Source organism: Aotus nancymaae, unplaced genomic scaffold, assembly GCF_030222135.1.
Source record: "Aotus nancymaae isolate 86718 unplaced genomic scaffold, 86718_ANA_hifiasm-v0.15.2.pri h1tg000021l, whole genome shotgun sequence".
In the NCBI taxonomy this organism is placed as follows: domain Eukaryota; kingdom Metazoa; phylum Chordata; class Mammalia; order Primates; family Aotidae; genus Aotus; species Aotus nancymaae.
Window position 1 is genome coordinate 14,615,466 of NW_026988433.1, and position 21,124 is coordinate 14,636,589.

Consider the following 21,124-nt stretch of genomic DNA (forward strand, 5'->3'; position numbering starts at 1 on the left):
CAGATTCACCAGGGTTGAAACAAAGGAGAAAATGCTAAGGGCAGCCAGAGAGAAAGGTCGGGTTACCCACAAAGGGAAGCCTATCAGACTCACAGCAGATCTCTCAGCAGAAACCCTACAAGCCAGAAGAGACTGGGGGCTAATATTCAACATCCTTAAAGAAAAGAACTTTCAACCCAGAATTTCATATCCAGCCAAACTAAGCTTCATAAGTGAAGGAAAAATAAAATCCTTTGCAAACAAGCAAGTACTCAGAGATTTCATCACCACCAGGCCTGCTTTACAAGAGCTCCTGAAAGAGGCACTACACATAGAAATGAACAACCAGTACCAGCCACTCCAAAAATGTACCAAATGGCAAAGAGCATCAGCACAATGAAGAAACTGTATCAACTAATGGACAAAACAGTCAGCTAGCATCAAAATGGCAGTATCAAATTCACACATAACAATATTAATGCTAAATGAAAATGGGCTAAATGCCCCAATCAAAAGACACAGACTGGCAAATTAGATAAAAAGCCAAAACCGATCAGTGTGCTGTATCCAGGAAACCCATCCCACATGAAAGGATACACAAAGGCTCAAAATAAAGGGATGGAGGAAGATTTACCAAGCAAATGGAGAGCAAAAAAAAAAAGCAGAAGTTGCAATTCTGGCCTCTGATAAAATAGACTTTAAACCAACAAAGATCAAAAGAGACAAAGAAGGACATTACGTAATGGTAAAAGGATCAATGCAACAAGAGCTAATGATCCTAAATATATATGCACCCAATACAGGAGCACCAAGATACATAAGGCAAGTTCATAACAGCTTACAAAGAGACTTAGACTCCCACACAATAATAGTGGGAGACTTTAACACCCCATTGTCAATATTAGAAAGATCAACGAGACAGAAAATTAACAAAGATATCCAGGACTTGAACTCAGACCTAGACCAAGCAAACCTAATAGACATTAACAGAACTCTCCACCCCAAATCCACAGAATATACATTCTTCTCAGCACCACATCACACCTACTCTAAAATTGACCACATAATTGGAAGTAAATCACTCCTCAGCAAATGCAAAAGAATGGAAATCATAACAAACAGTCTCTCAGACCACAGTGCAATCAAGTTAGAACTCAGAATTCAGAAAGCAACCCAGAACCGCACAGCTTCATGGAAACTGAACAACTGGCTCTTGAATGTTGACTGGATAAACAATGAAATGAAGGCAGAAATAAAGATGTTTGAAACCAACGAGAACGAAGACATAACATACTAGAATCTCTGGGACACGTTTAAAGCAGTCTCTAGAGGAAAATATATAGCAATAAGTGCCCACATGAGAAGCAAGGAGAGATCTAAAATCAACATCCTACCATCAAAACTGAAAGAGCTAGAGGAGCAAGATCAAAAAAACTCAAAACCTAGCAGAAGACATGAAATAACTAATATCAGAGCAGAGCTGAAAGAGATAGAAACACAAAAAACCCTTCAAAAAATGAATAAATTCAGAAGCTGGGTTTTCGAAAAGATCAACAAAATAGACCACTAGCCAGATTAATAAAAAAGAAAAGAGAATAATCAAATAGATGCAATAAAAAACAATAAAGAGGATATCACCATAGATTCCACAGAAATACAAACCATCAGCAGAGATTATTACAAACAACTCTATGCACATAAACCAGGAAACCTGGAAAAAATGGATAAATTCCTGGACACTTGCATCCTCATGAGCCTAAACCAGGAAGAAGTCGAAACCCTGAATAGACCAATAACAAGGTCTGAAGTGGAGGCAGCAATTAAGAGCCTACCACCCAAAAAAAGCCCAGGTCCAGATGGGTTCACGGCTGAATCCTACCAGACATACAAAGAGGAGCTGGTACCATTGCTTCTGAAACTATTCCGAACAATCCAAAAAGAGGGAATCCTTCCCAAATCATTTTATGAGACCAACATCATCCTGATACCAAAACCCGGCAGAGACTCAGCAAGAAAAGAAAACTACAGGCCAATATCCATGATGAACATAGATGCAAAAATCTTCAATGAAATACTGGCAAACTGATTGCAACAGCACATCAAAAAGCTTATCCAGCATGATCAAGTAGGATTCATCCCGGGGATGCAAGGCCGGTGCAACATACGCAAGTCTATAAACATAGTTCACCACATAAACAGAACCAAAGACAAAAAACACATGATTATTTCAATTCACGCACAGCGGGCCTTTGACAAAATTCAACAGCCCTTTATGCTAAAAACCCTCAATAAACTAGGTATTGACGGAACGTATCTCAAAATAATAAAAGCTATTTATGACAAACCAACAGCCAATATCATACTGAATGGGCAAAAACTGGAAGCATTCCCTTTGAAATCTGGCACTAGACAAGGATGCCCTCTCTCACCACTCCTATTCAATACAGTACTGGAAGTTCTAGCCAGAACAATCAGACAAGAAAAAGAAATAAAGGGTATTCGACTAGGAAAGGAGGAAGTCAAATTGTCTCTATTTGCAGACGACATGATTGTATATCTAGAAGACCCCATCGTCTCAGCCCAAAATCTCCTGAAACTGATGAGCAACTTCAGCAAAGTCTCAGGATACAAAATCAATGTGCAAAAATCACAAGCATTCCTATACACCAATAACAGACTTAAAGAGAGCCACATCAAGAACGAACTGCCATTCACAATTGCTACCAAGAGAATCAAATACCTAGGAATACAACTAACAAGGAACGTAAAGGACCTCTTCAAGGAGAACTACAAACCACTGCTCAACGAAATAAGAGAAGACACAAACAGATGGAGAAACATTCCATGTTCATGGTTAGGAAGAATCAATATCGTGAAAATGGCCATACTGCCGAAAGTAAGTTACAGATTCAATGCTATCCCCATCAAGCTACCAATGACCCTCTTCACAGAACTGGAAAAAACCACCTTAAACTTCATATGGAACCAAAAGAGAGCCCGCATAGCCAAGTCAATTCTGAGCAAAAAGAACAAAGCGGGAGACATCACACTACTGGAATTCAAACTATACTACAAAGCTACAGTAATCAAAACAGCATGGTACTGGTACCAAAACAGAGATACAGACCAATGGAATAGAACAGAGGCCTCGGAGGCAACACAACATATCTACAACCATCCGATCTTTGACAAACCAGATAAAAACAAGCAATGGGGAAAGGATTCCCTGTTTACTAAATGGTGTTGGGAAAACTGGCTAGCCATGTGCAGAAAGCAGAAACTGGACCCCTTCCTGACACCTTACACTAAAATTAACTCCAGATAGATTAAAGACTTAAACATAAGACATAACACCATAAAAACCCTAGAAGAAAGTCTAGGCAAAACTATTCAGGACATAGGCGTAGGCAAGGACTTCATGACCAAAACACCAAAAGCATTGGCAACAAAAGCCAAAATAGACAAATGGGACCTAATCAAACTCCACAGCTTCTACACAGCAAAAGAAACAGTCATTAGAATGGATCGGCAACCAACAGAATGGGAAAAAATTTTTGCAATCTACCCATCTGACAAAGGGCTGATATCCAGAATTTACAAAGAACTAAAACAGATTTACAAGAAAAAAACAAACAAGCCCATTCAAAAGTGGGCAAAGGATATGAATAGATACTTTACAAAAGAAGACATACATGAGGCCAACAAACATATGAAAAAATGCTCATCATCACTGGTCATTAGAGAAATGCAAATCAAAACTACATTGAGATACCATCTCACCCCAGTTAGAATGGCAATCATTAAAAAATCTGGAGATAGCAGATGCTGGAGAGGATGTGGAGAAAGAGGAACACTTTTACACTGTTGGTGGGAGTGTAAATTAGTTCAACCATTGTGGAAGACAGTGTGGCGATTCCTCAAGGACCTAGAAATAGAAATTCCATTTGACCCAGCAATCCTATTACTGGGTATATATCCAAAGGATTGTAAATCGTTCTACTCTGAGGACACATGCACATGAATGTTCATTGCAGCACTGTTTATAATAGCAAAAACCTGGAACCAACCCAATGCCCATCGATGATAGACTGGACAAGGAAAATGTGGCACATATACACCATGGAATATTATGCAGCCATCAAAAACTATGAGTTCGTGTCCTTTGTAGGGACATGGATAAACCTGGAAACCATCATTCTCAGCAAACTGACACAAGAACAGAAAATCAAACACTGCATGTTCTCACTCATAGGTGGGTGTTGAACAGTGAGAACACATGGACACAGGAAGGGGAGCATCACACACTGGGGTCTGTCTGGGGGAAATAGGGGAGGGACAAATGGGGGGCGGGGAGTTGGGGAGAGATAGCATGGGGAGAAATGCCAGATATAGGTGATGGGGAGGAAGGCAGCAAATCACACTGCCATGTGTGTACCTATGCAACAATCATGCATGTTCTTCACATGCACCCCAAAACCTAAAATGCAATAAAAAAAATAAAATACCAGATGCTCACCTCTGCTGTCCAAAAGTCAGTTACACAAAAGCCTCCCAATAACCCAAAAGGAAACTCCCCCACCTCTCCAGGAGTCTGTTTCTGATGTGACAACCCTGGACACTGGCCAAAGGCTTGTCCTAACCCCCAGTCCCCCACCAAACCATGCCCAACTTGTGGTCTTTGGAGACACTGGAAAATGGACTGTCCCCAACAGGGACACCTTCCCCATTCAGGTGTGGCTCATAATGAAGCCCCCCAGCCATCACCGGAGGAAATCTCTTCACTGCTGGTGCTGACAATGGAACACTGAGGGTGCCTGGGATTCTTCACCCCCATGTCTAGTGAGTCCGTGGAACCCAGGGTAACTGGGATGGTATCCAGTAAGATTATTTCCTTTCTTTTGGATACTGGGGCAAGCCTATAAGTATGAACTGAATATCAAGGCCCGTTAGAACGTTCATTTGTTTCTGTTGTTGGCCTGAAGGGCATACAAGAAACCCCATACAAAACATGCCTCCATACTGCTCATTTCAGGGAGTCACCTTCACTCACTTTGTTGGTCATTCCTCATTACCCCACTCCTTTACTAGGAAGGGACATCCTACACAAACTGAGAGGAATCCTTCATTTATTGGCCTTATGCCAAAGCCATCCTTATTTATTACTATGTCAAGAACAGGACCCTTCCTCAAACACTTGACATCAAACAGACTTAAGTCCCAAATTCCTCAGCCAAGTAAATCCCATAGTATGGAACACCTACTGCCCCATGGTAGCTGCCTACCCTTCTCCAATTCAAATTTCACTGAAAGGTCCTAAACGTTATATAGTGGTCCCACAATATCCCCTCAACCCTAATGGATTACAGGGACTCAAGCCCATCATCTCCTGACTTTTGACTGCCAGTATCTTAATCCCTACCCGTTCTCCCCACAATACTCCTATTCTCCCAACTAAAAAATGGGATGACTCCTAAAGACTGGTTCAGGATTTGCAAAAAAGCAGCTCCCCTGTTGTTCCTGTTTGTCCTGTTGTCCCAAATCCCTATACCTTCCTATAGTGAATTCCTCACAACACCAGCCATTTCTCTGTATTAAACCTCAAAGATGACTTTTCTTCTTTTCTTTTAAAGATGTCTTTTTTACTATCCCTCTAAATCCTTTCTCTCAAAACCTTTTTGCTTTCACTTGGACAGACCCTGACACAGGCTGCTCCCAACTCACCTGGACTGCCCTCCCCCAGGGGTTTAGGGACAGCCCTCACTATTTCAGTCAGGCACTTCAGTTGGACCTCTCCCAGCTACCTCTACAATCTAGCATTTTGCTTCAATATCTGGACGATTCACTCCTTTGCAGCCCCTCTCTAGAACATTGTATTCAACACACAACCAAGCTTTTAAATCTTTAGGCTCAATGTGGGTACTGAGTATCCAAAACGGAGGCTCAATTAACCTCTCCAAAAGTTTCATACTTGGGATTAATCATAACTCCAAATACCTGAGAAATTCCACCGGCAAGAAAGCAAGGCATTCGACACCTAAGACAAAAGGAGACTTACTTTCTTTCCTCAGATTAGTGGGATATTTCCAATAATGGAAAGCAAATTTTGCCGTTATCACTAAACCCCTTCATGAACACACAAAAGGAAATCTTGACCAACCAGTCACTCCCACCCCAGACCTTTATCATACTTTCTCTCACCTAAAATATGCCTTACTACAGGCCCCTGCTTTAGGTCTTCCAACCCCCCTAAGACCTTTTCATGTATATTTACAGAGTTCTCATAATCAGGACATCAGACTATTATCCCAACCCATGGGAGGTTCCCTCCAACCAGTGGCATATTTTTCAGAATTACTAGACTCCATTTACAAAAGCTGGCCCCTTTGCTTAAAAGAGTTGGCCACAGCCTCTCTAATTATCCCTGAGGCACAAAAATTCACTTTCTACATACCTCTTCAGGTATTTTCTTCTCACAGTCCACAAAACAGGCTCCGCCATAGGCACTCCCTTCCATCTCATCCTCTCGCATGCAAGTCCTACATTCAACTATCCTTCAGCACTCTGTCTCCCTTCGTAGACGCCCCCCTGGCAATCCTGCCACTCTTTTACCTTCAACATCAATTTTGGACCTTGACCAACACTCGTGCTCTGATCTAATGGAGAGTTCTCTCACCATGTTTCACCACCGTACTTCCACTCACATAAAGGGAGCCCTGGATTGATGTATAGACGGCAATGCATCAAAAAACCCTCTCCTCCAAGCAGGATATGCCATTATTGAGGGATATCATGATGATACCCACTCTCTCCCACCTAGAAGACTTGTAGAGGCTGCCCTCTTGCCTTTAGGCACATCTTCCCAATAAGCAAAATGAATTGCCCTAATAAGAGCACTAACCCTAGCAAAAAAAACAAAAACAAAAACAAAAACAAAACCACACAAGTTAATATTTATGCCGATTCTAAATATGCCTATAACATCATCCATGCCAATGTCCAAATTTGGAGCAAGTGGGGCTATCTCATAGCTAAGGGAGCTCCTACCATTAATGGAAAACTAATCCATCATCTAATCAAGGCAGCTTTTCTTCCAGAAAAGGTTGCAGTTATCCATTGCAACATTTCTTTATCCAAGCCATATTTCTTTAGGGAACCATGAGGCTGACTATTGGGCAAAACATGGCTCAACCAATCACCCAATCCCCCAATACCTATGTCCCCTCATATAACATATCCCCTCCTTTTACGCAGAACGCCAAACACAACAACTAATCACGGTGGCGGCACAATTCAAACCCTCATAATGGTTTATACAAAACAAATCAGTCCTACCTGATCCTTAAAAAAAAATTCTTCTGTGAGACATTCACAACCTCTTCCATGCTAGCCATTCCCCTCTACAACATTTCTTAAGTTCCCATATACATGTAACCCCAGGTATAAAGGAGTATTTGAAAGCCACTTCCCACCAAGGCTCTATTTGCCAGAAAGCTTCACCCCACTCCAACACTAGACCCTCTTCTTCCCCAACCCATCACGCCAGGGGGCACCTTCTAGGACAGGAATGGCAAATTGATTTTACCCATATGCCCCCAGTAAAAAACATTTGATTTCTTTTAGTTCTGGTTGATACCGTTTGGGGACGGGTCAAGGCTTTTCCCACAACCAATAAATGAGCTTCTACTGTCACCTCCAAATAAATAACAGAAGTCATCCCCAAGTTCGGGGTGCCTCTATCTTTTCAATCTGATGATGGTTCCGAATTCACTTCTCAAATTACTCAAACACTTGCACAAGCCCTGCAAATCACCTGGAAGCTACATCCCCTCTCGACCTCAATCTTCAGGAAAAGTTGAGAAAATAAATGGCATTCTAAAAAACAGTCTCACCAGGCACTTATGCCTAACACTGAAGACTGGGTTATACTTTTACCTTTGGCCCTTCTAAAAATTCAGGCACTCTCACATAAACCTTTAATGCTCAGTCCCCGCAGACTTTTTTTTTTTTTTTTTTTTTGAGACAGTCTCGCTCTGTTGCCTAGGCTGGAGTACAGGGGAACAATCTTGGCTCACTGCAACCTCTGCATCCCGGGTTCAAGTGATTTATCCTGCTTCAGCCTCCCAAGTAGCTGGGACTACAGGCATGCGCCACCATGTCCAGCTAATTTTTTGTATTTTTAGTAGAGATGGGGTTTCACTGTTTAGCCAGAATGGTCTCCATCTCCTGACCTCATGATCCACCCCCCTTGGCCTCCCAAAGTGCTGGGATTACAGGAGTGAGCCACCATGCCCAGCCAATGCTCAGCCTCTTTGAATTCATGTATGGGAGATCACATGCCCCTTTTGTTCCGCCTCAGGGTTGAGCCCCATCTCTACCACCCCTCTCATTTCCCCCCTTCTACACACCATCCACCATTTCATTCGGGAATATGGTGACAATTATCTGCCACAACCCATCTCCGACTCCTCTAATCCCTTCCTACAGCCAGGAGACTGGGTTCTGGTAAAAGATCCAGTCCTAGCCCCAAGTCCCCCGTCACACCTAAATGGAAGGGACCTTACCAAATCATCCTTCCCACACCCACGGCAGCAAGACTCCAGCAACTCCCAGCTGGTTTCATTACACTTCACACAAGAAAACAAACTTCCATTCACCACATACCCAAACAACCAAATCTAAGACCACTTCAGCCTTCCCTTGTGTCTCTGCAAAACCCACTTTCCTTCACCTCACCTGAATGCTGGAGGAAAAGGAAGAGAAATCCACATAAGCCACTTATGTCTCCTCTCCTAAATTTTCATCACTTCCTAACCAACCCTGTTACGGACCTTCAGTGGTACCTTTACAAAGCTCCCATTACACATCCTGATCCACTCTTTACCATTCTATGGGACCTATGGCTTCAAGGAACTTTCCAGGACTTTACTCCTACCCAAATAACTTTTTTCTCTTTTTGCTTGTTCCTTTCAATATAAATTCCCTAATTACATTAACCTCATCAACACCACCCCTCCTCACTGCGCTCAAACTAGAATGCTCTATACACCTACCCCATCCCTCTCGCTGCAAGTTGACTCTTCCTTTGCTCCAGAATGTTGGATGTGCTTCTTTGCTGTCTTCCTCAGCTTACACAGCTCTTCTACACCCCTTCATGAGCTTTTAATAGGAAATATAACCCTAATTTATAAACTCCAAAAAGTACTTTCCTTTTTTAGAAGAGTTGACACCGTGGTGGGTGATTATCCCACTTCCAGGGCTAATCAGGCCAACAAATTATTTCAAACCTATTAAAACTCCCTACAATGCCTCAAGCCCCAAGGCCCTCCCATTGAAGGGCCCATAACTAAGCACACCCTCCTTTCACAAGCCTCACTTTGCTTTTAAGCCTCTGAGGGAAATCTCCCTGTAGGGTCCTTAACACCCAGCCAATACAACCGCCCTATCTTTTTTTTTTTTTTTTGAGATGGAGTTTCACTCTTGTTGCCCAGGCTGGAGTGCAATGGCACAACCTCGGCTCACTGCAACCTTTGCCTCCCAGGTTCAAGCAATTCTCCTGCCTCAGCCTCTGGAGTAGCTGGGATTACAAGCAAGCACCACCACACTCAGCTAATTTTTTGTATTTTTAGTAGAGACGGTGTTTCCCCATGTTGGCCAGGCTGCTCTCAAACTCCTGACCTCAGGTGATCCACCCGCCTCAGCCTCCCAAAGTGCTGGGATTACAGGCTTAAGCCACCACACCTGGCCCAACTGCACTATCATCATTAAACACCCCTCTGACCATCAGACTGAGTTGATTACAAAGTATCACCTGAAGCAAACAGAGCACTTCTGCAACCAGCTCATTCTACGGCCTCTCCCTCAACCAGTGCCTCCAGCCTCACCTGTGCTGTCCCTGGTGCCCACCTTTTTCCATGGTGACAAGAGTGACCTCTGGTCGTCCTCACTTCACTGCTACAATTATCACAGGATAGTTTACAAATACCATGGTAACATCAGGAAGTTACCCTATATGGTCTAAAAAGGGGAGGCATGAATAATCTACCCCTTATTTAGCATATCATCAAGAAATAACCACAAAAATGGGCAACCAGCAGCCCTCGAGGCTGTTCTGTCTATGGAGCAGCCATTCTTTTATTCCTTTACTTTCTTAATAAACTTGCTGTCAGTTTACTCTATGGACTCACCCTGAATTCTTTCTTGCTGGAGATCCAAGAACCGTCTCTTGCGGTCTGGGGATCAGGATCCTTTCCAGCAACAGTATCAGCATCTGTGTAAGATGAAACAGAGAGTAGAAAAAAAGGTTCCCCTGAGACCCCTAAGCCACCAGCTGATGCTCATAAGAAAACGAAGCAGGCCAACCCGAGAGCATCAGCTGAAACCGGGAAGGGTCTGCAGCTTGCAGCTCACAGGTGAGTGCAAGGGACCCACGGGGAGATAAGGTCTGAGTGCCTGAAGGTCTCATCTTCCAAGTTCTCCAGTCTAGCAAATCAAAACTCTCTTCTAGGGAAAAGGCCTGCAAGTGAGGAGACTTTGTTAAGAGAAGAATTCAAACAGGACAAGGACAGTGGGGCAGAGGAAAGAGAAGGTTCAGACACAAGCAGAAGAGGGAATTGGAGAAGGAACACATCTGAAAGTATTAAGCCGTATTTTTGATCACTTAGTGAAAACAACTGAAGATGGCTCTCTAGAGGCAGGAAGTTTGAAAAGTTATCCCAGTATAATTTCTCCACAGAAAAGAATAGAAACTCACTTCACTACAAAACAAGTCAAAAAGTGTCACTGTCAAATCTCATCCAAAATTCTAAGAAATAAGAGAATTTACAGACGATAAAAGCATGCAAGAAATATATGCCCATGAAAGAGGGAGGAAAGGAAAAAGACAACTATAAACTAACATTTCAAAACAGCCTAAAAGAAATCAAGAAAATGATAGGTGTAGGGTATTTATACAGGTCCCTAAGGAAGGAATTCAAAACAATGAAACAAAGACTAACAACTATAATTCAAAAATAAATCAACCCAGAATGGATAACACTGAAACATTCTTTAAAAAAAAAAAAACTTTAAATAATAATACTTTGAGCACCAGGCCAAAACGACTGAGTCGCTTCTAAGAAACATAAAATCAGATTGTCATTACACTTCGTTAAAGCAGCACTTTATGCTAAAGACAATGAAGCGTCTTATTTAGGATCCTCAAAGATAGGAAATATAAGCAAAGGATTTCTATCCTATACTGACCTTCAAACAAAATCAAATTTCTTTTTTGGGGAGTGGGGGATAGAATCTCCCTCTGTCGCCCAGACTGCAGTCACTGAGTCACCAGACTCAGCTCACTGCAACCTCCACCTCCAAGGTTCAAGCAGTTCTCCTGCCTCAGCCTCCTGAGTAGCTGGGATTACAGGCACCCACCACCACACCCAGCTAACTTTTGTATTTTTAGTAGAGACAGGGTTTCACCAATTGAACTCCTGAGCTCAGGTGATCCGCCCACCTCAGCCTCCCAAAGTGCTGGGATTACAGGTGCAAGCCACCAAGCCCAGCCCAAACAAAATTAAATTTCAAAGGCAATCCCTTATTTTCAACATAAAAATAAGTGAATCTAAATGTGTTATTCAGTTAGTATCATAACCACATAGATAGGAGTTTTTCAGTTATCTGTAAAATGTGACATTTGACTCTATATCCCTCATGCCCCAAGAATAAAAATTAGCTACAAAGAACAATATACTCATAAGAATTAAAAATGAGGGCTGGGCTTGGTGGCTTATGCCTGTAATTGCAGCACTTTGGGAGGCAGATGCGGGTGGATCACCTGAGGTCAGGAGTTTGAGACCAGCCTGGCCAACATGGTGAAACCTACTAAAAATACAAAAATTAGCCAGGCATGGTGGCGAGCACGTGTAATCCCAGCTACTCGGGAGGCTGAAGCAGGAGAATTGCTTGAACCTGGAAGGCAGAGGTTACAGTAAGCCGAGATCACGCCATTGAACTCAAGCCTGGGCAACAGAGTGAGACTCAGTCTCAAAAAGAAAAAGAAGAAGAAGAATTGAAAACGAATGTGTCCAAATAAAATTTGCACATGAATGTTCATAGCAGTATTATTCACAATAGTCAAGCAGTAGAAACAACGCAAATATTCATCAACCAAGGAATGGACAAAGAAAATGAGATCTATCGATACAGTGGAATATGATTCAGACATGAAAAGGAATGAGGTTCTGACGCATGCTACAATGTAGATGAACTTGAAAACATGATACTAACTTAAGGAAAGGAAGCCAGACACAAAAGGCCACATATCATATAATTCCATTTCTATGAAATGTCCAGAGCAGACAAATCTATAGAGACAGAAATTAGATTGGTGGTTGCCAGGGGCTGAGAGGAGGGGAGAACAGGAATTGACTGCTTCAAGGGGATGTAGTTCCTTTTGCGGTGATGAAAATGTTTGGGAACTAGTTAGTGGTGACAGTGGCATGGCATTACGCATGTATTTAATCCACCAAACTTCATACTTTCAAATGATTAAAAATGTAAATTTTATGATATGTGAATCTTACCTCTTTAAAAAAAATTAAACTATGTGCATTAATCATACTGACGATGTAGATGATGCAATTGTTATTTTCACCCTGTTGTGTGTGTGTTGTAGGATGCTGCAGAATGAAACAAAAGATCAACACGGTGATATCTTTGGGTACCAAGATTCTCAGCACTGCAGAAAGAAAAACAGATGTAGAAGTGTTGAGGTCAAATATAAACCCTACAAGCCATAATTTCATTCATTGGAATTATCCACTCATCATGGGTTTTGTTTCTTTAAGTGCATACTTACTAGCTTTTTTTTTTTTTGTGACAGAGTCTCGCTCTGTTGCCCAGGCTGGAGTGCAGTGGCACGACCTCAGCTCACTGCAACCTCTGCCTCCCAGGTGCAAGGGATTCTTGCGCCTCAGTCTCTCGAGTAGCTGGGAATACAGGCACCCACCACCATGCCTGGCTAATTTTTGTAGTTTTAGTAGAGATGGGGTTTCACCATGTTGGCCAGGGTGGTCTCAAACTCATGACCTCAAGTGGTTTTCCCACCTCAGCCTCCCAAACTGCTGGGATTACAGGCATGAGCCACCATGCCCAGCCTTTTATTAGCTCTTGGTACTGAAAACTCCTAAATACAATCACCAATCCAATGTCCTGGCACAATGTCTAGCATGAGACTGGCACTCTGGAAATATCTGTGGAAGGAAGGAATGTAGAAAGGAAAAGAGGGGGGAAGGAAAAAGAAACAAAGAGAGGGAGGGAGGGTAGGAGAGAAGGAGGGAGAAGAGGAAAGGAAGTAGGTAGGAGAAGAGGGTGGGGTGTATAGGTGTATGTATAGATGTGTGCACACAGAGAAAAAGGTCTGGGCCAGGCACGGTGGCTCACGCCCGTAATCCCAACTCTTTGGGAGGCCTAGGCGGGTGGATCGCTTGAGGCCAGGAATTTGAGATCAGCCCAGACAACATGACAAAACCCTGTCTCTATTAAAATACAAAAACATAGCCAGGCATGGTGGTGCATGCCTGTAATCCCAGCTACTTGGGAGGCTGAGGTGGGGGGATCACTGGAACCGGGAGGCAGAGGTTGCAGTGAGTTGACATTGTGCATTCCAGCCTGGGTGATAGAGTAAGACTCGGTCTCAGACAAAAAAAAAAGAGCTGAAAGAACATATGAAGATTTCTAACAGTAATTACCTTTAGCGGGAGTGACTAGGATCTTTCACTGTTTACATAATACCATCTTGTAACTTTAGAGTAATTTAAACAATATGTAAGGACATTATAATAAAAATACACTTTAAAGTCTTCATGCAAAGTGGTGATATGCATTACAAACTTTAAAACTATGCTGCAGAGAAATTAACTGAGCTGTGTCTGTGTATGTGGATGTTTGTCTCAATACGATTTACGATATGGGAAACTTTCAGACATCCAATACTTTCAATTACAGGGCATTGGTTAAGTGACTTATGCTCATACATCAGAACACTATGAAGTCATTAAAACTCTTTTTTTCTAAAGCCTTTTAACAAATAGGAAAATATCTATGATACATTAAGCAGAAAAAAACATGTAAAGAGCATTGTCAGGCATGGTAGCTCATGCCTGTAATCTCAACTACTCAGGAGGCTAAGGCAGGAGACTCACTTAATCCCAGGAGTTCAAGGCTGCAGTGAGCTATGATCGTGCCATTGCACTTAAGCCAGGGCAGCAGAGAAACACCTCATCTCTAAAAAAAAAAAAAAAAAAAAAAATTAGAAAATTTTTAAAAAGAATATTATATATGAGATCCCAAACTTTGTTTTAAAATGTGTGTGTATGCATGTGCGTTATATACAACCAACACATTTACATGGATAGAAGAAAGTCAGGATGACCATAAAGCAAAATATTAAAGGGTTACCTCTGAGGTATAAAATTATAGGTCATTTTAATGTTTATTCCTCCAATAACCTCATAATTATTGTGTACCTACCAAGCATTTTCCGCATTTCCCTTTTTATGAACGTTTTATTTTTGTAATTAGAAAAGAGCAGTAAGTGTTTATTTTAAAGGAATAAAAAAGGATCTCTGTGAATGAAATGGAATTCCAGCTTCCCTCCGCTTCCCCTGAGTCTGAACTGTTGTTTGCCCTTGACCTGAGCACCTGGACATGGGACCTGACCACTACAGGAGCCTCAAGGGAAAGAGAAGGTAAGGAGGGAACCAAGCATTGCTTCTGCTCAGAACCAGAACCCCTGTCACCCAAAGTGGCTACTCGCCATCATCCATGTCGCCATCCGCCAGACGCACAAAGCCCTGTCACTTCTCTCCTTTCCTATCTAGTTCTCCTCTTTCCTGCACAAGTCTTTGAATTTTCCACACCAATGCTCAGGGTCATTTCCCTGGGAAGGACCAAGGTGTTAGACATCTTTGTTTGTTTGCTTGTTTTCTTTGGGTGTTGGACATCTGTAGTGTTTGCCAACCTGCATCCATTTACCTTTCTCCTGGAAAATATCCTGAATTAGATGGTATTCCTACCATCTACAGGTGGGGCTCCATCTCCAGCCCAGGATAAAATCCTGTGATTGGCTCAAGCCAATCAATACACTTAATTTTTCTGGTCAAAACCACTGGTTCAGGAATAATTATTAGAGTCCATGAGATGCAATGAGACTTCACTGAGAATGTCAGGACAGACTATCTTACTTTTCCTTTCGGATGTAGACCTAAAAGGATGTACTCTTGGGAATTGATAGAAGTCATTGTAAGACCATAAAGAGAAAAATTTGTCTGTCAATGGCGTTAACTCATAAAAGGCAGAACAGAGATGAAGATGGAGAGGCAGAGACAAGGCATCTTGACACTCATTTAGGCCACTGGATTCAGCCATGCCTGAAGACTGCCCTAACTCTTACTTTTCAGCTACCAGAGCCATCAAATGTCCCTCTCTTGCTTAAGCTAGTTTGAAATGTGTTTTCTCTGACTTCCAACCAAACACTACCAGTTGACATTCCTGTTTTCTTTTCTTTTCAAGATGGAGTTTCACTCTTCTTGCCCAGGCTGGAGTGCAATGGTGCAATCTCAGCTCACTGCAACCTCTGCCTCCTGGGTTCAAGCAATTCTCCTGCCTCAGCCTCCTGAGTAGCTGAGATTACAGGTATGTGCCACCATGCCCAGCTAATTTTGCATTTTATTTATTTATTTATTTATTTAATTGCATTTTAGGTTTTGGGGTACATGTGAAGAACATGCAAGATTGTTGCATAGGTGCATACGTGGCAGTGTAATTTGCTGCCTTCCTCCCTTTCACCTATATCTGGCATTTCTCCCCATGCTATCTCTCCCCAACTACCCACCCCCCACTGTCCCTCCCCTATTTCCCCCAACAGACCCCAGTGTGTAGTGCTCCCCTCCCTGTGTCCATGTGTTCTCGTTGTTCAACACCCGCCTATGAGTGAGAACATGCGGTGTTTGATTTTCTGTTCTTGTGTCAGTTTGCTGAGAATGATGGTTTCCAGGTTCATCCATGTCCCTACAAAGGACGCAAACTCATCGTTTTTAATGGCTGCATAATATTCCATGGTGTATATGTGCCATATTTTCCCTGTCCAGTCTATCATCGATGGGCATTTGGGTTGGTTCCAGGTCTTTGTTATTGTAAACTGTGCTGCAATGAACATTCATGTGCATGTGTCCTTATAGTAGAACGATTTATAATCCTTTGGATATATACCCAGTAATGGGATTGCTGGGTCAAAAGGAATTTCTATTTCTGGGTCCTTGAGAAATCGCCACACTGTCTTCCACAATGGTTGAACTAATTTACACTCCCACCAACAGTGTAAAAGTGTTCCTATTTCTCCACATCCTCTCCAGCATCTGTTGTCTCCAGATTTTTTAATGATCACCATACTAACTGGCATGAGATGGTATCTCAATGTAGTTTTGATTTGCATTTCTCTAATGACCAATGATGATGAGCATTTTTTCATATGTTTGTTGGCCTCATGTATGTCTTCTTTTGTAAAGTATCTGTTCATATCCTTCGCCCACTTTTGAATGGGCTTGTTTTTTTCTTGTAAATCTGTTTTAGTTCTTTGTAAATTCTGGATATCAGCCCTTTGTCAGATGGGTAGATTGCAAAAATTTTTTCCCATTCTGTTGGTTGCCGATTCACTCTATTGACTGTTTCTTTTGCTGTGCAGAAGATGTGGAGTTTGATTAGGTCCCATTTGTCTATTTTGGCTTTTGTTGCCAAAGCTTTTGGTGTTTGGGTCATGAAGTCCTTGCCTATGCCTATGTCCTGAATAGTTTTGCCTAGATTTTCTTCTAGGGTTCTTATGGTGTTATGTCTTATGTTTAAGTCTTTAATCCATCTGGAGTTAATTTTAGTGTAAGGTGTCAGGAAGGGGTCCAGTTTCTGCTTTCTGCATATGACTAGCCAGTTTTCCCAACACCATTTATTAAACAGGGAATCCTTTCCCCATTGCTTGTTTTTGTCAGGTTTGTCAAAGATTGGATGGTTGTAGATATGTTGTGTTGCCTCTGAGGCCTCTGTTCTGTTCCATTGGTCTATATCTCTGTTTTGGTACCAGTACCATGCTGTTTTGATTACTGTAGCCTTGTAGTATAGTTTGAGGTCCGGTAGTGTGATGTCTCCTGCTTTATTGTTTTTGCTTAGAATTGACTTGGCTATGCGGGCTCTCTTTTGGTTCCATATGAAGTTTAAGGTGTTTTCTCCAGTTCTGTGAAGAAGGTCATTGGTAGCTTGATGGGGATAGCATTGAATCTGTAACTTACTTTCGGCAGTATGGCCTTTTTCACGATATTGATTCTTCCTAACCATGAACATGGAATGTTTCTCCATCTGTTTGTGTCCTCTCTTATTTCGTTGAGCAGTGGTTTGTAGTTTTCCTTGAAGAGGTCCTTTACGTTCCTTGTTAGTTGTATTCCTAGGTATTTGATTCTCTTGGTAGCAATTGTGAATGGCAGTTCGTTCTTGATGTGGCTCTCTTTAAGTCTGTTATTGGTGTATAGGAATGCTTGTGATTTTTGCACATTGATTTTGTATCCTGAGACTTTGCTGAAGTTGCTCATCAGTTTCAGGAGATTTTGGGCTGAGACAATGGGGTCTTCTAGATATACAATCATGTCGTCTGCAAATAGAGACAATTTGACTTCCTCCTTTCCTATTTGAATACCCTTTATTTCTTTTTCTTGCCTGATTGCTCTGGCTAGAACTTCCAGTACTGTATTGAATAGGAGTGGTGAGAGAGGGCATCCTTGTCTAGTGCCAGATTTCAAAGGGAATGCTTCCAGTTTTTGCCCATTCAGTATGATATTGGCTGTTGGTTTGTCATAAATAGCTTTTATTATTTTGAGATACGTTCCATCAATACCTAGTTTATTGAGGGTTTTTAGCATAAAGGGCTGTTGAATTTTGTCAAAGGCCTTCTCTGCATCAATTGAGATAATGATGTGGTTTTTGTCTTTGGTTCTGTTTATGCAGTGAATTATGTTTATAGACTTGCGTATGTTGCACCGGCCTTGCATCCCCGGGCTGAATCCTACTTGATCATGGTGGATAAGCTTTTTGATGTGCTGTTGCAATCGGTTTGCCAGTATTTTATTGAAGATTTTTGCATCTATGTTCATCATGGATATTGGCCTGTAGTTTTCTTTTCTTGTTGAGTCTCTGCCGGGTTTTGGTATCAGGATGATGTTGGTCTCATAAAATGATTTGGGAAGGATTCCCTCTTTTTGGATTGTTCAGAATAGTTTCAGAAGGAATGGTACCAGCTCCTCTTTGTATGTCTGGTAGGATTCAGCCGTGAACCCATCTGGACCTGGGCTTTTTTTGGGTGGTAGGCTCTTAATTGCTGCCTCCACTTCAGACCTTGTTATTGGTCTATTCAGGGTTTCGACTTCTTCCTGGTTTAGGCTTGGGAGGAGGCAAGTGTACAGAAATTTATTCATTTCTTCCAGGTTTCCTAGTTTATGTGCATAGAGTTGTTTGTAATAATCTTTGATGATGGTTTGAATTCTGTGGAATCTGTGGTGATATCCCCTTTATCATTTTTTATTGCATCCATTTGGTTATTCTCTCTTTTCTATTAATCTGGCTAGTGGTCTATTTTGTTGATCTTTTCAAAAAACCAGCTCCTGGATTTATTCATTTTTTGAAGGGTTTTTTGTGTCTCTATCTCCTTCAGTTCTACTCTGATCCTAGTTATTTCTTGTCTTCTGCTAGGTTTTGAGTTTTTTTGATCTTGCTCCTCTAGCTCTTTCAATTTTGATGATAGGGTGACGATTTTAGATCTCTCCTTTCTTCTCATGTGGGCATTTATTGCTATATGTTTTCCTCTAGAGACTGATTTAAATGTGTCCCAGAGATTCTGGTATGTTGTGTCTTGGTTCTTGTTGGTTTTGAAGAACATCTTTATTTCTGCCTTCATTTCATTGTTTATCCAGTCAACATTCAAGAGCCAGTTGTTCAGTTTCCATGAAGCTGTGCGGTTCTGGGTTGCTTTCTGAATTCTGAGTTCTAACTTGATTGCACTGTGGTCTGAGAGACTGTTTGTTATGATTTCCATTCTTTTGCATTTGCTGAGGAGTGATTTACTTCCAATTATGTGGTCAATTTTAGCGTAGGTGTGATGTGGTGCTGAGAAGAATGTATATTCTGTGGATTTGGGGTAGAGAGCTCTGTAAATGTCTATTAGGTTTGCTTGGTCCAGGTCTGAGTTCAAGTCCTGGATATCCTTGTTAATTTTCTGTCTCGTTGATCTGTCTAATATTGACAATGGTGTGTTAAAGTCTCCCACTATTATTGTGTGGGAGTCTAAGTCTCTTTGTAAGTCATTAAGAACTTGCCTTATGTATCTTGGTGCTCCTGTATTGGGCGCATATATATTTAGGATCGTTAGCTCTTCTTGTTGCATTGATCCTTTTACCATTATGTAATGTCCTTCTTTGTCTCTTTTGATCTTTGTTGCTTTAAAGTCTATTTTATCAGAGATGAGAATTGCCACTCCTGCTTTTTTTTTGCTCTCGATTTGCTTGGTAAATCTTTCTCCATTCCTTTATTTTGAGCCTTTATGTATCCTTGCATGTGAGATGGGTTTTCTGGATACAGCACACCGATGGGTTTTGACTTTTTATCCAATTTGCCAGTCTGTGTCTTTTGATTGGGGCATTTAGTCCATTTACATTTCGGGTTAATATTGTTATGTGTGAATTTGATACTGCCATTTTGATGCTAGCTGGCTGTTTTCCCCGTTAGTTGATGCAGATTCTTCATTGTGTTGATGCTCTTTACCATTTGTTGTGTTTTTGGAGTGACTGGTACTGGTTGTTCTTTTCTATGTGTAGTGCCTCTTTCAGGATCGCTTGTAAAGGAGGCCTGGTGGTGATGAAATCTCTGAGTACTTGCTTGTTTGCAAAGGATTTTATTTTTCCTTCACTTATGAAGCTTAGTTTGGTTGGATATGGAATTCTGGGTTGAAAGTTCTTTTCTTTAAGGATGTTGAATATTGGCCCCCAGTCTCTTCTGGCTTGTAGGGTTTCTGCTGAGAGATCTGCTGTGATTCTGATGGGCTTCCCTTTGTGGGTAACCCGACCTTTCTCTCTGGCTGCCCTTAGCATTTTCTCCTTCATTTCAACCCTGGTCCATCTGACGATTATGTGCCTTGGGGTTGCTCTTCTTGAGGAATGTCTTTGTGGTGGTCTCTGTATTTCCTGGACTTGAATATTGACCTGCCTTGCTAGGTTGGGGAAGTTTTCCTGGATAATATCCTGAAGAGTATTTTCCAGCTTGGATTCATTCTCTTCGTCACATTCAGGTACACCTATCAAACGTAGATTAGGTCTTTTCACACAGTCCCATATTTCTTGTTGACTTTGTTCATTTCTTTTTACCCTGTTTTCTCTAATCTTGCCTTCTCGTTTTATTTCACTGAGTTGGTCTTCAACCTCTGATATCCTTTCTTCTGCTTGGTCAATTCGGCTGTTGAAACTTGTGCATGCTTTGTGAAGTTCTCGTGTTGTATTTTTCAGCTCCATCAATTCACTTATATTCCTCTCTAAGTTGTCCATTCTCATTAGCATTTCGTCAAATCTTTTTTCAAGGTTCTTGGTTTCTTTGCATTGGGTTAGAACATGTTCTTTTAGCTCACGGAAGTTTCTTATTAACCACCTTCTGAAGCCTGATTCTGTCATTTCATCACACTCATTCTCCAACCAGTCTTGTTCCCTTGCTGGTGAGGAGTTGTGATCCCTTGTAGGAGGAGAGGTGTTCTGTTTTCGGGTGTTTTCATTTTTTTGCGCTGGTTTCTTCCCATCTTTGTGGATTTATCCACCTGTCATCTTTGTAGTTGCTGACTTTCTGATTGGGTCTCTGAGTGGACGTCCTGTTTGTTGATGATGAAGTTATTTCTGTTTCTTAGTTTTCCTTCTAACAGTCAGGCCCCTCTGCTGTAGGACTGCTGAGGTCCACTCCAGGCCCTGCTTGCCTGGGGATCACCTGCAGCAGCTGCAGAACAGTAAAGGTTGCTACCAGTTTCTTCTTCTGCTTTGTCCCAGAAGGATACCTGCCAAATGTCAGTCTGAGCGCTCCTTTATGAGGTGAC

General features: G+C 41.8%; 1 long non-coding RNA gene across 1 annotated transcript in view; it reads right to left on the reverse strand.

Annotated features, from left to right (window-relative positions):
* The window catches only part of LOC105728561 (uncharacterized), a 183,804-nt gene that overhangs the window by 122,743 nt on the left and 39,937 nt on the right, over positions 1-21,124 (reverse strand). The window contains exon 7 of the long non-coding RNA XR_010343816.1: positions 10,164-10,246. This is a non-coding gene — a long non-coding RNA (uncharacterized LOC105728561). The remainder of the gene's footprint in view (positions 1-10,163; positions 10,247-21,124) is intronic.